The sequence below is a fragment of the Aulonocara sp. 'chitande type north' Nkhata Bay genome, linkage group LG4 (genome assembly GCF_057382095.1).
Source record: "Aulonocara sp. 'chitande type north' Nkhata Bay isolate Kocher_YH1m ecotype deep benthic linkage group LG4, A_spYH_male_GT1.1, whole genome shotgun sequence".
NCBI classification, from domain to species: domain Eukaryota; kingdom Metazoa; phylum Chordata; class Actinopteri; order Cichliformes; family Cichlidae; genus Aulonocara; species Aulonocara sp. 'chitande type north' Nkhata Bay.
In genome coordinates, this window is record NC_141347.1 from 3,748,401 (window position 1) to 3,763,286 (window position 14,886).

A 14,886-nucleotide genomic window follows, 5' to 3' on the forward strand; every position below is an offset into this window, starting at 1 on the left:
TTAGATTTGTAGTAATAGGTGGTTCTTCTCAGAGACAAAAGATACATCACCACTTAAAGTAGATTACATGGCCAAGAGAATGTTCACCATCAGTATGTAATGCTCTGGGAATACCGTGCCATTTATTGGAAGACAGTTGGTGATATTTAAGAACTGATTGCATCCGTCTGTCCATGTAAGAATTATGTAATGTGATGTTGATATTTTCCACATAGGAAAAATGATCTTTTTCTCCTGCATGTTAGGTTTCGGGTAATCAGGGTTCATCTTATTTTAAAAACCGGAAAGTACCATGTTACTCCAAACAAGTACTTGACTCAGGCAGGCTTACTTGCAGTAGGATGAGGTAGAGGAGGGGTGCCCAATTCCAGTCCTCAAGAGCTACTATCCTGCAGTTTTTAGATGCATCCCTACTCCAACACAGCTGAATCAAATGGTTTGATTACCTCTTCAGCATCCCATCAACTTCATCACCCCCCCCACCACCACCAACCACCAACCACCACCACCACCAGTGGGGTGATTGTTTTGATTTGGAGCTATAGAGATAGAATTGATAGGGATAAATACTACAATGAATGGACTGAATTTACTAAACTGAGCTCAGATTGTAAGAGTGGAAGAGTACCCTACATGCCTCCGTGCACACACAGACACACACCTCCACCTCTGCTATGGCTGGATTCCCCTAAAATACCAACAGAGTAGTACACAGGGTGGCAGGAGATTAGTGAAGTGAAACACAAATATAGTAATCAGTTTCTAATCTTTAGCTTTTGTTGGCAGATGCTATCAGCTGCTGTGTGTCTAGTAATCTTTCCCACAAATCTGTGTGATGTGATTTAAGCTGCTCACTGAGTCACACCTGGATTTCCCTAAAATACGACCAGAGGGATGTAGGCGGAGAAATGTTTTCTATTCTTTTGTTTTGATCCTCAGACTGCTGCATATTTTCCGTGAGGCGCACGCACACACACACACACGCTATGAATGTGGAGATCGTACTCTGAACTTACTGCCATCTTCAAGAAAGAGTTTGATATGAATGAGCTTTCATGTGGCACTTTCTGCTGAAAGTAGCCGATAGAAGACGGGAGCACTAGTGATAAATACTGTGTCTACTAAGGAGCCCAAAGTGTCCCAAAATGAAATCTGCATGATACATTTTTTTTTTTTTTACTTTTTTTTGGTTCTTAAAACACTTCATGTTCTGCACAATATTAAACTCTGTATTAAAGTGCTGAATGAGTGTGGGGAGAATATCCCAAGATTTGTCTTTCATCACCTGGATGATTTGCCGCCTGTTACATACTCCAGCATGGATGTGTGTTGTCTACTACGGCGAATGGACCAGCTGTGTGCTGAGGTGGGTGCTTTAAAACATGCAATTAAACTACAGGCGGATGTCTGCGAGCAAGTTATGACCAATGCTGTGGAGGTCGACCAACGTGTGACTGCTCTTGAGTGTCGGTCTGAGGTGCCGGCTGAGCCTGTTACTCTGAATGCTCAGGGGTCGGGGACCGCTTCCCACTTTCCCCTGGGGAAACATGCAGAGGAGCGGTGGGGGAGTCGAAGTAAAGGCGGCCCGCGCAGAAGGCAGGGAGCCAGAGCTTTGGCTGCTTCAAGGACTGGGAAAAGCACAGTGTCAGCGTTTTGTCTGGAGATGTTGCTATGTGGTCAAGATCAGGCTCTGACGACAGCCTCAGGTCGTAATATGGAAACTACTGCAACAACAGAGGGTCCCGTTGAGACAGTGCTTCTTACATGCTCCCCACAATGGAGTAAAGTTGTGAAAAATGGCAAGTCTCGTCACAAGCTGGAGAAGGTTAATTCGGGTTCAGGAATGCATGCTGCTACCACTGGACACAATAAGAGGCCTGGACCTGTATTGGTTATCGGCACTGGAGCTGTGAGTAGGGGAGACCGGGGATAGTTGTAACATTTTTGACATTTCTGTCTGTAAATTGGAGCTCTTTTAAGGTAGTGGATTAAAAATGTAATGCAAAGTATTTACATGTCTCTGCTATTAAATAGTGCAGCTATTTTCTCTGCAGCACAATTACCCATTGCATGGTATGGCCTCAAACACAAAGAGTGAAATGTTGCAATTAACCCCATAGTCTGGGTTAGTTGTAACTGTCACGAAGTACAAGGTGGACTCACGCGCTGGACTCCGGGGATGATGCACACAAGAGAATTTATTAAAGAACAATGTCCAATGAGTGTATATACACAGATGCGAGGCAGTGCTATGTACAAAAGGTGAGGGGGGCAGGGCTCTGGGGAAAATCCAGGGGAACACGCTCGTCTTTCTCCACACAATCCAAAAACGAATCCACTCGCACACCAGGGAAACAGTCCAGGGAATCTGTACACAAAGAAACGCTTGTTGCTGATGTCGTTGCCCCAACTTGTTTAATATAAGTTAAAGTAATAGTGTGGTAAGTTGTAACATCTGCGTTATTGTTACAACTAACCCAGACTGTAGCTGTTACAACTGACCCAGACTCCTATAGCCATGAACTAGCTAATATTATAGCCAACGACTAAAACATTAGCACTAAAGACCTACACAGAATATATCCCCATAGACATACAAATAACACAATTTAAGTTTGATGAGTTTAACTGCAAAGCAGATAATGCTATTAGAAATTGAAATAAAGTAGAAAAACTTACTTTTTGGCATACAAATGACTTTTTTTTCGTGTTAAATTGTCTGTGTTTGACAAAATGTGCTGATTTTTCACTTGTGATAGCAGAACTGAATTGGGCATGCACAGGATGAATCACATCATTTGAAACTTAGCCCTGATTGGAGAAACTGGAAGTGTTACAACTGACCCACGTTACAACTATCCCCAGTCTCCCCTACAATCAGAACTGTGAAAACTAAATTGGTGAGCGTGTTTGCCACTAAATTTGCCCTGAATGTAGATGCAGAAACTCAAATCAAATCAAATCAAATCACTTTTTATTGTCACATCACATGTGCAGGCACACTGGCACAGCACATGCTAGTGAAATTCTTGTGTGCGAGCCCCACAAGCAACAGAGATGTGCAAACACAACAACACAAACGAGCAAAATACAAGAATGGCCAACCTGAAACTAATAAATATATGTACAATATATAATAGTGTATGCATTTCTGGATGTGTATACTAAATATTTTCCTACGTGTGTGTGTGTGTGTGTGTGTATACACATTTTTACAAATTAAATAGTAAAAAAATAAAATAAAATAATAATAATAATAATAATAATAAAATATATAAAATATACAGAGTTGAATATGTGCAAAACAAGTGGCATTTATATACAGTGTGGAGTGCATAATGTTGAAAACTCTTGCTCTGTATTTGAGAGAGAAATTCAAAAGAGATGTGACCTGTCAAAAAAATTGCTAGTAAACGTAGCAGGTTCGGCTCTTTCAAGGTTACTGCTGAATGTAATGATGTGGGTGAAATGTACAATCCTGAACTCTGGCCTGAAGGGGCTCTGGTCCAGCGCTTTTATGAACCTCGTAAGCCCGGTACGGTGGTGCCAAGCACAGTGGATCCAGCACGGGAGATAACTGCGCCTTCTGGTACCAATGTATCAACATGAAGATGTCTATTCGGGTATTATCTTACAACTGTCGTGGTCTACGTTTGGGACAGAGTGCAGGGGATAAAGCTCGACGGATTGTTGTGGACAGTCTGCTTGCAGAATGTGACATTTTATGCTTGCAGGAGACATGGTTGTCCAAACAGGACCTGGGAAAACTTAACTGTCTAAATGCAAGTTTTTTGGGATTGGGGGAATCAAAAACTGATCTCAGCACAGCTATAGTCAGAGGTAGTGGAGTGGTTGCTGTGCTTTGGGACAAAAAAATAGACCCCATGATAAAGCCCATTAGACTGAATGTAGACTGGTGTACTGGTATACAATATACACAGAATAATAGTAGTTTTATCATTCTTAATATTTATACTCCCTATGAATCTTGTGAAAATGAGCAAGACTACCTCAGTAGGTTGGCTTTTATTAATGCATTTATTCAAGACAACAATACTTACAGTATATATGTTTTGGGTGATTTTAATGCTGATCTCACAGACAGCAGTTCTCAGTTTGCTGACCATTTAACCCACTTTTGTGAAGTTAATAATCTTATCCTGCCTACCAAAGTGTTACTGCCTGCAGACAGCTATACATACATAAGTGAAGCCTGGCATAGTACATCATGACTGGACCACCGTATCTGTACAGCTGATGGACATGCAGCTTTAGCAAACATGACTATTAGGTATGAGGTAACTGTGTCAGACTTTTGGTTTTACTGTGAATGTGGAACAAATGCCAGCAACAACTGGAAATAACATTGCTAATATTGCTACCAGTGTAAAATTAGACTGGTCAGCATTTAGTGAAGATGATTTCTTAGCTTATCATAGTAACACCGATATACAGCTGAACAACATTTCTTTGCCCAAAGAAGCTATTTTGTGAAAGGATGTCACCTGTAAGAATGCTGTGCATAAACATTTACTCTGCTCCATGTATGATGATATAGTGACTGCTCTGTATGAAAGTGGTACACTGCTTGATAAACAACACAAGCATAAGAAACCTAACATCAGACCTGGCTGGAAAGAACATGTATCCACGTACCATGATGAAGCTCGCATAGCTTATAAATGTTGGGCCATGGCTGGAAGACCTAAACAAGGCCCAGAATTTGAACAGAAAAAATGTGCGAATGCCAGATATAAGTACGCTGCTCGCTTTAAAACTAAAAATGAGCAAATGCTGAGAGCGGATTCTTTGGCCAGGAAAATGCTGTGAAATAATAGGACAGATTTTTGGAAAGAGGTGAAAGCTCTTAATAACTGTAAACCATCTCTACCATCAACTGTTGAAGGTGTTTCTGGGGCAGATAACATTGCAGCATTATGGAGACAGCATTACAGTGCGTTGTTTAACTGTATAAAAAGTGAATGATGTGAGGACAATTTTGACATGAGTAATGACACAATAAGTGTAAGGACATATGAAGTATATGAAGCCATTCATAGGTTATCTGATAATAAAGCTTCTGGTTTGGATCACATCACTGCAGAACATATAAAACATGCTAGTTTAAGGCTAGCTCCTCTTCTAGCACTCTGCTTCACTGGGTTTATGATTCATGGCATATTACCAGACTCAATGCTGTGTATTTTACTGGTACCAGTTATGAAGGACAAAGCTGCAAAAGTGAGCTGTTTGGATAATTACAGGCCGATTGCACTAGCCAGTATTTTATCTAAGGTGTTAGAAAGAATCTTGTTTGACAGAGTTAGTGTGTTCATCTCTTCTCTGGATAATCAGTTTGGCTTCAAACCAAAGCACGGCACTGACATGTGCATATGTGCACTCAAGGAAATAGTTTGTATAGGGCTAAAAATTCATCTGTCCTCATCTGTTTCATTAATGCCTCTAAGGCAGTGGTCCCCAAACTACGGCCTGTGGGCCGGATACGGCCTGCCTCCACATTTGTCCCGGCCCCCTGAACAATATTAGAGATGCATTATTTTTTCCCTCGCATTATTATTTTTTCAGTCTGGCCACGCGATCGACACTAATGCACCCATAGAACACTGGGGTGTAGTGGGCCTGCCCGACTGAATCTCTGGAAATGTTTCCTCATGTCAATAAAGCTCATTTGATTTGAATTGTAAACCACACTAAACCGCACTTTTCCCAGAACGTGAACGTGACCCGTCTGAACTGGAATCTGCATACGGAGATGTGCTGTACTAGACAATGGTTGAGCCGCGGCAGAGTTTTGAGGCGTTTTTACGAGCTGCTACCCGAAATTAACGCATTTCTTCATTCAAAAGGCAAAACGGTCCCAGAGCTGATCGACCCAGAATGGAAGTGGCACCTCGCATTTTTAACAGACGTGACGGAAATGCTGAACGGCCTTAACTTGCAGCTACAAGGCCAGGGGAAACTCATTTGCAACATGTATTCCCTGCATTTGAGTTGAAACTAGCGCTGCTTTTGGAACAAGTGAAAAAGCACAACTTCACCCATCTCCCTGCTACCCAAAACCTTTCTGCAGAGAACCCAGCGGTCCCGTTCCCAGCTGAAAAGTGTGTGGAAGCACTGGAAATGCTGAAGGCGGAGTTCAGTGTGTGATTCCGTCAACTACATGTTCATGCAAAAGAAATCCGTCTTTTCCAAAACCCCTTTGTTGCCGACATCGATGAAGCCCAGCCTTTTTATCAGTTTGAGCTGGTCGAGTTACAGAACTGTGATGTTCTGAAAGACCCATTCAAGCCCAACAGTCTCGTTGACTTCTATGCCGCCCTCCCAAATGACACGTACCCTAACATAAAAAAAACATGCAATGAAGATGTCCACACTTTTTGGCAGCACGTATATCTGCGAGCAAACCTTTTCACGCATGAAACTCATGAAAACTCCGATGAGATCAAGATTGACAGATGAACATCTGCATCAGTGTTTGAGACTGGCTGTGACTAGAATGGAACCGGACATTCAACTTCTCACCGGCCAGATGCAGGCCCACAGTTCACACTGATGAACATACAGTACATAGGTAAGCTCACTTTTGAGACTTGAATAAGTTATTCTGAGTATAAACAAATATAATCATAATAAAATCTACTGGGATAAAATCCATCTCCACAACCATACTGGTATTGAAATGTTTTGTGCTGTGTAGGTGCTGTATCACTTAGTTTGGTTTCTCAGCCTGCTTGCTTTGTGGTTTTCAGAGGGAAGTTGATGAGAGAAAGCAAACAGTGGTGTCTACTAGGCTACCCTACTGGCACCTACAAAACTGGATTATAAGGAAAGAACACAAGAACTTTGAGAGACTGCTCATATGAGTCATTTAAGAGATTCTGCTCTGACAACTGAAGCTTAAGATTGCGCACGGCCAGTGTTGGGAAGGTTACTTTTAAAATGTATTCCATTACAGAATACAGAATACATGCCCCAAAATGTATTCTGTAACGTATTCCGTTACGTTACTCAATGACAGTAACGTATTCTGAATACTTTGGATTACTTAATATATTATCGTACTTTTTACAACAACGTGAATGTACTATTGCTGTGTGATTTATTACTATTACTGAAGGTCCGCGACTCCGAACTGTAGTAAAGGGACCTCTGACTAATAAGGCGGGGTCCCTGTCGGCTCGTAGCCGAAAAATAGCTTTACTTTGTTGTCTGGGTTAACTCTGCTTGCGAGAGACAGAGAGAGGCGTTGAAAGGCTGCTCCAACGGAACTTATTGTTTCGGAGGAAAACACGAACACGGTGTACAGTCGAGTCTTAATAGCTTACTTACAACTGGGCTCGTCAGGCACTCTTCTTGGCTGCAGTGGTTATTATTATATTTACATGCTTCCAGCTCCCGTTTTTCCTCGATGACAACTCGTACCTTTCCACTCCCCCTTTTCTCCCTCCCTCGCTCACAGACACATAATGAGTATGGCAGTCCATTCTCCCTGCAGCACGGACTACACTGCCCATGATGCTACATTCTTTAGAGCTATGCTTGTAGCATTCTGCCTGTTGGCTTAGCACAACAACAACAACAACGAAAAGGCCTCTCTCACCCAGGAAACACACAGTCGCAGAGAGAGAGAGAGAGCGTCGCCCTGTAACCATGGCAACCATAACGCTGCCGCCTGGAACAACAGAACGTAGCTGTCAAACCAAACCCAAACAGTCCTGACCCGCGACAAAATGAAACAGGAAAGTACCGCAGTGTAATCCATTTATTTCAACAAAGTAACTGTATTCTAAATACCACCTTTTTAAACGGTAACTGTAACGGAATACAGTTACTCATATTTTGTATTTTAAATACGTAACGGCGGTACATGTATTCCGTTACTCCCCAACACTGCGCACGGCACAACAGAAACTTTCTTTCTGTGAAGAACCCAGAGAGGGTTATTTGGTTATTATTGATTTCAGAAATACTGTTATTATATATTTCCTGACTTTTTTTCTGTGAAGAACCCAAAGAAGGTTATTTGATTATTTATTGATGTCATAAATAGTGTTATTAAGTATTTCCTACGTTAATTTTTTCTGTGAAGAACCCAAAGAGGGTTATTTGATCTCGGAAAGGGTTATTAATATTTGGTTATGTGCGGCTTTCTGGAAAACAATAAAGGTTAACATTTCGGCAAACCTGCGATTATCACACTTTTTCTGTTAAAAACTGACCCTGGCCCCCATCAGAGAAGGGAAAAGTTATGTGGCCCTCACTGGAAAAAGTTTGGGGACCCATGCTCTAAGGCTTTTGATCGAGTGAACCACAGAAAACTTTTTGATAAACTGAAGAGACTCAATACATCGTGAGGATTCTCTCTTACTGGTACGCTCATCAGAACATGCAGGTTAAATGGGGAAGCAGTATTTCTGCCCCCTTTGGCGTCAGCAATGGTGTTAGACAGGGTGGGATTTTGTCTCCAATTTTATTTAATTTATATGTTGATGATTTGTCCATACAGCTGAGAGCCTGTAACACTGGGTGTATATTAGGTAAAACATTGATAAATCATCTCATGTATGCAGATGACCTGGTTGTTTATAGTCCAAGCAGTGCTGGGTTACAGGATCTTCTCAATGTCTGTACTAAATATGGTGTGCAATATGACATTGAGTACAATGCTGCTAAAAGTGCTGTTTTGATATGTAGAACCAAGCAGGATAAACAGCTAAATTTCCCTTTGTTTAAACTGGCACAAAAAACTCTTGAAGTTCATAAAAAGGTGAAATACCTCGGGGACTTTATTACTGAGAAAATGAATGATGATGATGACATATACAGACAGCGGTGTGAGCTCTATGTGCAGGCAAATGCTACTGCACGCAAATTCAGCTTTTGTTCACTTCCAGTTAAAGTGGCTTTGTTTAAAGCGTATTGCACACCGATATATACTGCCCCCTTGTGGTCATCCTACAAACACTGTAGCATGCAGAAGCTGCATGTTGCATATAATGATGCGATAAGAATCTTTTGGAGGGGTAGTGCCAGCCAGATGTTTGTAGCTGTGTGTGTTTGGACTTTTAAAGCACTTTTAAGAAAGCTAATGTTCAATTTTAGAGAACGACTGGATGGTTCGAGTAACAGTATAATTTTAGCGCTCACAGATCCAACGGTTCCCGTTACTCATCCAGTCTGAGAAAGCACTGGTTGAAGTGTTTGTGTATTTATTGATTTCTTTTAAGTAATTGTGTTTTATGTATATTATGGTGTTATATTTTTACAAATGCTTTATATATTTACAGTCTGGCAAAAAAGTATTTAGTCAGCCACCGATTGTGCAAGTTCCCCCACCTAAAATGATGACAGAGGTCAGTAATTTGCACCAGAGGTACACTTCAACTGTGAGAGACAGAATGTGAAAGAAAAATCCATGAATCCACATGGTAGGATTTGTAAAGAATTTATATATATATATACATATATATATATATATATATATATATATATATATATAGAAATGCTTATGTTGAGTTTTCATGCAGTCATCATCTCTCCTTTATTTTTGTATTGTCTGTCTAAAAAACAAAACAAACAAAACAAAACAAAGGCAACTTCTTTTCCCACTTTCATAATAATGTACATTTTTACAAGTATGGCTGTGCCAACTCTTATATTAAAAATAATCTTTTCCTTCCCTGTTTATTTATTTTTTCCTCCAGTACACGCTGGCCACAGATGCCTTCCAGCTAGGCTACACTGAGGACGGCCACTGTAAAGGTGATGTGGAGCCTTCTCTACCCCAAACTCAGAGACTTGTCTGGAACATCCCGGCAGAGGTAGGAATGCTGGGCAAGATGTGTGTGTCTGATTAGTGTGAAACTGCCCTCACTTGTCTAAAGATGTGGCCAAGTTAACTAGAATGTTGTGTGCAGTTCAGGTTAATATAGTCAGTGTTGGGAAGGTTACTTTTAAAATGTATTCCACTACAGATTACAGATTACATGCTCCAAAATGTATTCTGTAACGTATTCCGTTACGTTACTCAATGACAGTAACGTATTCTGAATACTTTGGATTGCTTAATATATTATCATGCTTTTTACAACTACATGAATGTACTATTGCTGTGTGATTTATTACTGTTACTGAAGGTCCGCGGCTCCGAACCGTAGTAAAGGGACCTCTGACTAATACGTCGGGTTCATGTCGGGCTCGTAGCCGAAAACTAGCTTTACTTTGTTGTCTGGGTTAACTCTGCTTGCGAGAGACAGAGAGAGGCGTTGAAAGGCTGCTCCAACGGAACTTATTGTTTTCGGAGGAAAACACGAACACGGTGTACAGTCGAGTCTTAATAGCTTACTTACAACTGGGCTCGTCAGGCACTCTTCTTGGCTGCAGTGGTTATAAGATAAGATAAGATAAGATAACCTTTATTAGTCCCACACGTGGGAAATTTGTTTTGTCACAGCAGGAAGTGGACAGTGCAAAAGTTATGAGGCAAAAATTAGAATACAATAAGAATAAATACAGTACACAACTGTACAGAATAGAATAAAATAAAATACTATATACAGTAGAATAAAATAAAATAAATATACAATAAGATAAAAATAGAATACAAATACAAATACTATATACAACTGAGTAAAAATACAACGATGACAGAAAGGATTATTGCACTTAGTATTATTGCATATTATTATTATATTTACATGCTTCCAGCTCCCGTTTCTGCTTGATGACAGCTCGTACTTTTCCTTTTTCTCCCTCCTCGCGCTCACAGACACATAACGTGTATGGCAGTCCATTCTCCCTGCAGCACGGACTACACTGCCCATGATGCTACATTCTTTAGAGCTATACCTGTAGCATTCTGCCTATTAGCTTAGCACAACAACAACAAAAAGGCGCTCTCTCACCCAGGAAACACGCAGAGAGAGAGCGTCACCCTGTAACCATGGCAACCGTAACGCTGCCGCCTGGAACAACAGAACGTAGCTGTCAAACAAAACCCAAACAGGCCTGACCCGCGACAAAATGAAACAGGAAAGTACCGCAGTGTAATCGATTTATTTCAACAAAGTAACTGTATTCTGAATACCACCTTTTTAAACGGTAACTGTAACGGAATACAGTTACTCATATTTTGTATTTTAAATACGTAACGGCGGCACATGTATTCCGTTACTCCCCAACACTGAATATAGTATATATGATGCATACATGTAGGCACATGTCTTGACCATCTTGTCCTTGCAGACTCCAGTATGATGTGAATCAAATATTATTTAAGTCTCAGTGCAGAGCCTTTATTTCAATGGCCCTGCTTGTGTTGTATAATGGAATCAAATTTATGTTTAAGCCAAATGATCGATATAAACCACAAAATTCATTTAGAGCTGATAGTTAGTTGGTTTCTCAGTTGCAGTGTTCAGCAAGCTTTGTAGAACTTCTTTGAAATGAAAACGGTTCTACTGTGTGGTGGAAATAGTTTGGTTCGGTTACTTGCTAAGCTAGGTCCCCACTCACACAGTCTTTGAGACCAGTCTGTGACCATCTGGCAACCACCTATGAGGGAAAAATGATTGGTTGTTGCAAGTTGCAAGTTGTTGCAAGTTGCCCGCTTGAAATTGGTTGACCGGCTGCTGGACTTTCGGGAAGGAATGTTGTTCCATTCTTGGAACAGTCCTGGGTTGGCTTTGGCATTTCTTGATCATGCTCCCTTCTTCTCTGCACGATACAGCGTTTTTATGTTGAGGAATATTATTCTGAAATTGTTTGCTTTCAGAATAATATTTCTCAACTCTGCTTACCCCGTTTCCTGTAGCATCTCCTGTGCGAAGTAAGCAGGGGTAGGCAGTATGTTCCTGAGAGGTAATCTGTCTGCGGCAGAGTGGTATCTCCTATATTCCACCAGAGGTCCGATTCATGGAAGTACGACCCGTAAATATGGAGTGGCTGAAGTGGCCTTTTCATCACGGGCGATGAAAAGTCTGGAGATGCGGGATGTTTTCACTTTGGCCTGTCATTCTACAAGACCATAGTTCCACAGTTAGGGGTACCGGGAGACTACATCCTCTTTCCAGGTGTCTGCTGTCAATCAGCTGTTGATGACGTCAGCCTGTCACCTCCGCTTCAGATCGCTCTCCTAAACGCTCGCTCCATAGCCAACAAATCATTTGTACTGAATGGCTTTTTTAGCAGTAATAGTCTGGACTTCATGTTTCTCATGAATGTATCCACCTTAATGAGCTCTGCCCGGTCGGCTGTCGCTTCATCGGGACTCCGCATTTGGACAATCGTGGTGGTGGTCTGATCACTGTTCACCGAGACAATTTCGCGTGCAGGACACTGAGTTTTTCCCTTCCTTTGAGTCACAACTTCTTAAGGTTGGTTCTTCAGATATATTTTATTGTGTTTTAATTTACCGCCATCCCGACCCCGCTGATGTTTTCATTAAAGATTTTACGGACTTTTTATCTTCCATTATTAAACTGGAGAAAGTCTTAATGATTGGGGATTTCAACCTCCACGTGGATGATCTTAGCTGTAGCATGGCCTCTGACTTTTTATCTATTACAGACTCTTTTAGTTTCATTCAGCATGTCTCTGGACCCACCGATGTTAAAGGCCACACCTTGGACCTTGTGTTTTCTCTTGGCTTAGACATAACTAATGTCTGTGTTAAAGACGTATAAGTGAGTGACCATTCCTGTGTTACTTTTAATCTTAGCTTCCCACTGTACGCACCACCTTCTAATCTCATGTTCCATAAGCGGTTCATAAATCAGGATGTTGCTTTGAAGTTTTCTAATATGTTGGACCCTCGTGTGATCAATGGCAGCACTGATGCTGATGTTGCTACACAGTGTTTTAACAATCACTGCTTGGAGATTTTAAATTCAGTGGCACCTATGAAATCTGTCATTGCTTCCCCAAAAAGAGCTCATCCATGGATAAATTATGACGTAAGGAAGGTCAAAAGAATCTGTAGGAAAGTAGAACGCCTTTGGAAATCAACTAAACTCGAAGTTCACAGGCTCCACCTTAGGGAACTTTGGGTTTCCCTACATGAAACCATAAAAACAGCCAGATCAGGATATTTTTCTCAGTTAATATCATCAAGCAAGAGAAATTCCAAGGTACTGTTTGACTCCATAAACTCTATTGTTTCCCCCGTGGTCCACCCAGTACCTGTGACCTTTATATCTGAGAGTGATGACTTTCTGAATTTCTTTGTGGATAAAGTTGATCATGTCCGTATGAGCATTGGTTCTTCAATACCATCTGTTTGTGTCTCTGGGCCACCTCCCCCTCATTTACTGTCAGTGTTTAACCCAATGACCATACATGACCTTTCACTCCTGCTGGAAAAAATGAAAATTACCACTTGTGCAAATTACATTCTACCTGCTGGGCTGTTTAAAAATGCTCTCTCTGCCATTGGCCGCTCTATTGTAGAGATATGCAATGCCTCTCTTTTAACAGGTGTGGTCCCTACGTTCTGTAAGCATGCTGTGGTTGAGCAGATATTAAAAAAGAGCAGTTTGGATCCAACTCAGCTTAAGAATTATAGGTCTATCTCTAAGCTTCCATTATTATCGAAAATTCTGGAAAAAGTAGTTGCAGATCAACTTACCACTTTTTTAGAAAAACATGAAATTTATGACAAATTTCAGTCAGGTTTCCGTAAAAGTCACTCAACAGAAACCGCATTACTTAAAGTCTCTAGTGACATTATGATGTCAGCTGACTCCAGAGCATCCTCAGTCATGGTTTTCTTGGACTTGACATCTGCCATTGACTCCATTGATCATACCATCCTGATTAACAGGTTCCGGGACGTAGTCGGTGTGTCCAGTCTGGCTCTGGAGTGGTTTCGGTCATACCTCTCCAACAGATCTTTTAGTGTTTTTGCGAATCGGTTTATGTCACATTCTAAAGATCTGACATGTGGGGTACCGCAGGGTTCAGTTCTGGGTCCTATTCTTTTTCTTTTGTACATGTTACCTCTAGGACTTATAATTAGGCAGTTCCCTGAGGTGTCTTATCACTTCTGTGCTGATGATATCAAACAACTGTGCTTTACTCGAGTTGTTTTCAGTCTGGTTTTCTTTTTTCTTTTTAATGAACTTTGTTCCAGTTTCTCTATGCTAGTAGTAAAACAGTGTTTCTGTACTGCTCCCTCTGCCTTTGCAAGTGTTTTAATAAAAATATTGAAGGCCGTTGCAGCATTTACAACTATAAAAATGTTGATCTGTGTCAGTGGAAACAATTGAAGGATTTCAGATGCCATTAAGTCTTCCTGTCTAAGACCTGTGGCTCCACTCTGGGACTGCAGTAGTGACTACGTTCATGAGCAGCACATGTCACCCCCCCTCTTATTTTTCAAGATCAAAAATGTGACGTACATTTAATTTTTTTATTCCATGATATCTCCCCCAGCCACTGACATCCTGACAGAGAGGAAGCCCAGCATGTTATTCAATGGCAGGAGGTGCGTGAAACTGCATCCTATTATTTATTATTTGCAAAGTGCTGCCACTGCTCTCACATTCAGGATGGAAATGAGAGTGCACAAAATAATTTGTCCTCTAAACTACTGCAGGTTAAAAGGAACATCACAGTAAGATGGTATGACAGGTCTTTTCCTTTCCCAGCAACCAATTTAACAGCTGATTAAACAGGATTAATCATGTTCTGAAGTTATAAAACTGAACTTTTAAATGATTTTGGCATATTCTTACTTGAATTTTGTCCACACTTTGTCTAAAATGCAACATTATTTGGTATTTTAAAAAAGGAATATTTTCTCTTCTCAGAGAAAAATCTACAGTATAAGGAGAGACTCCAGTTGTGCCATTCAAAGTGTTTTGTTTT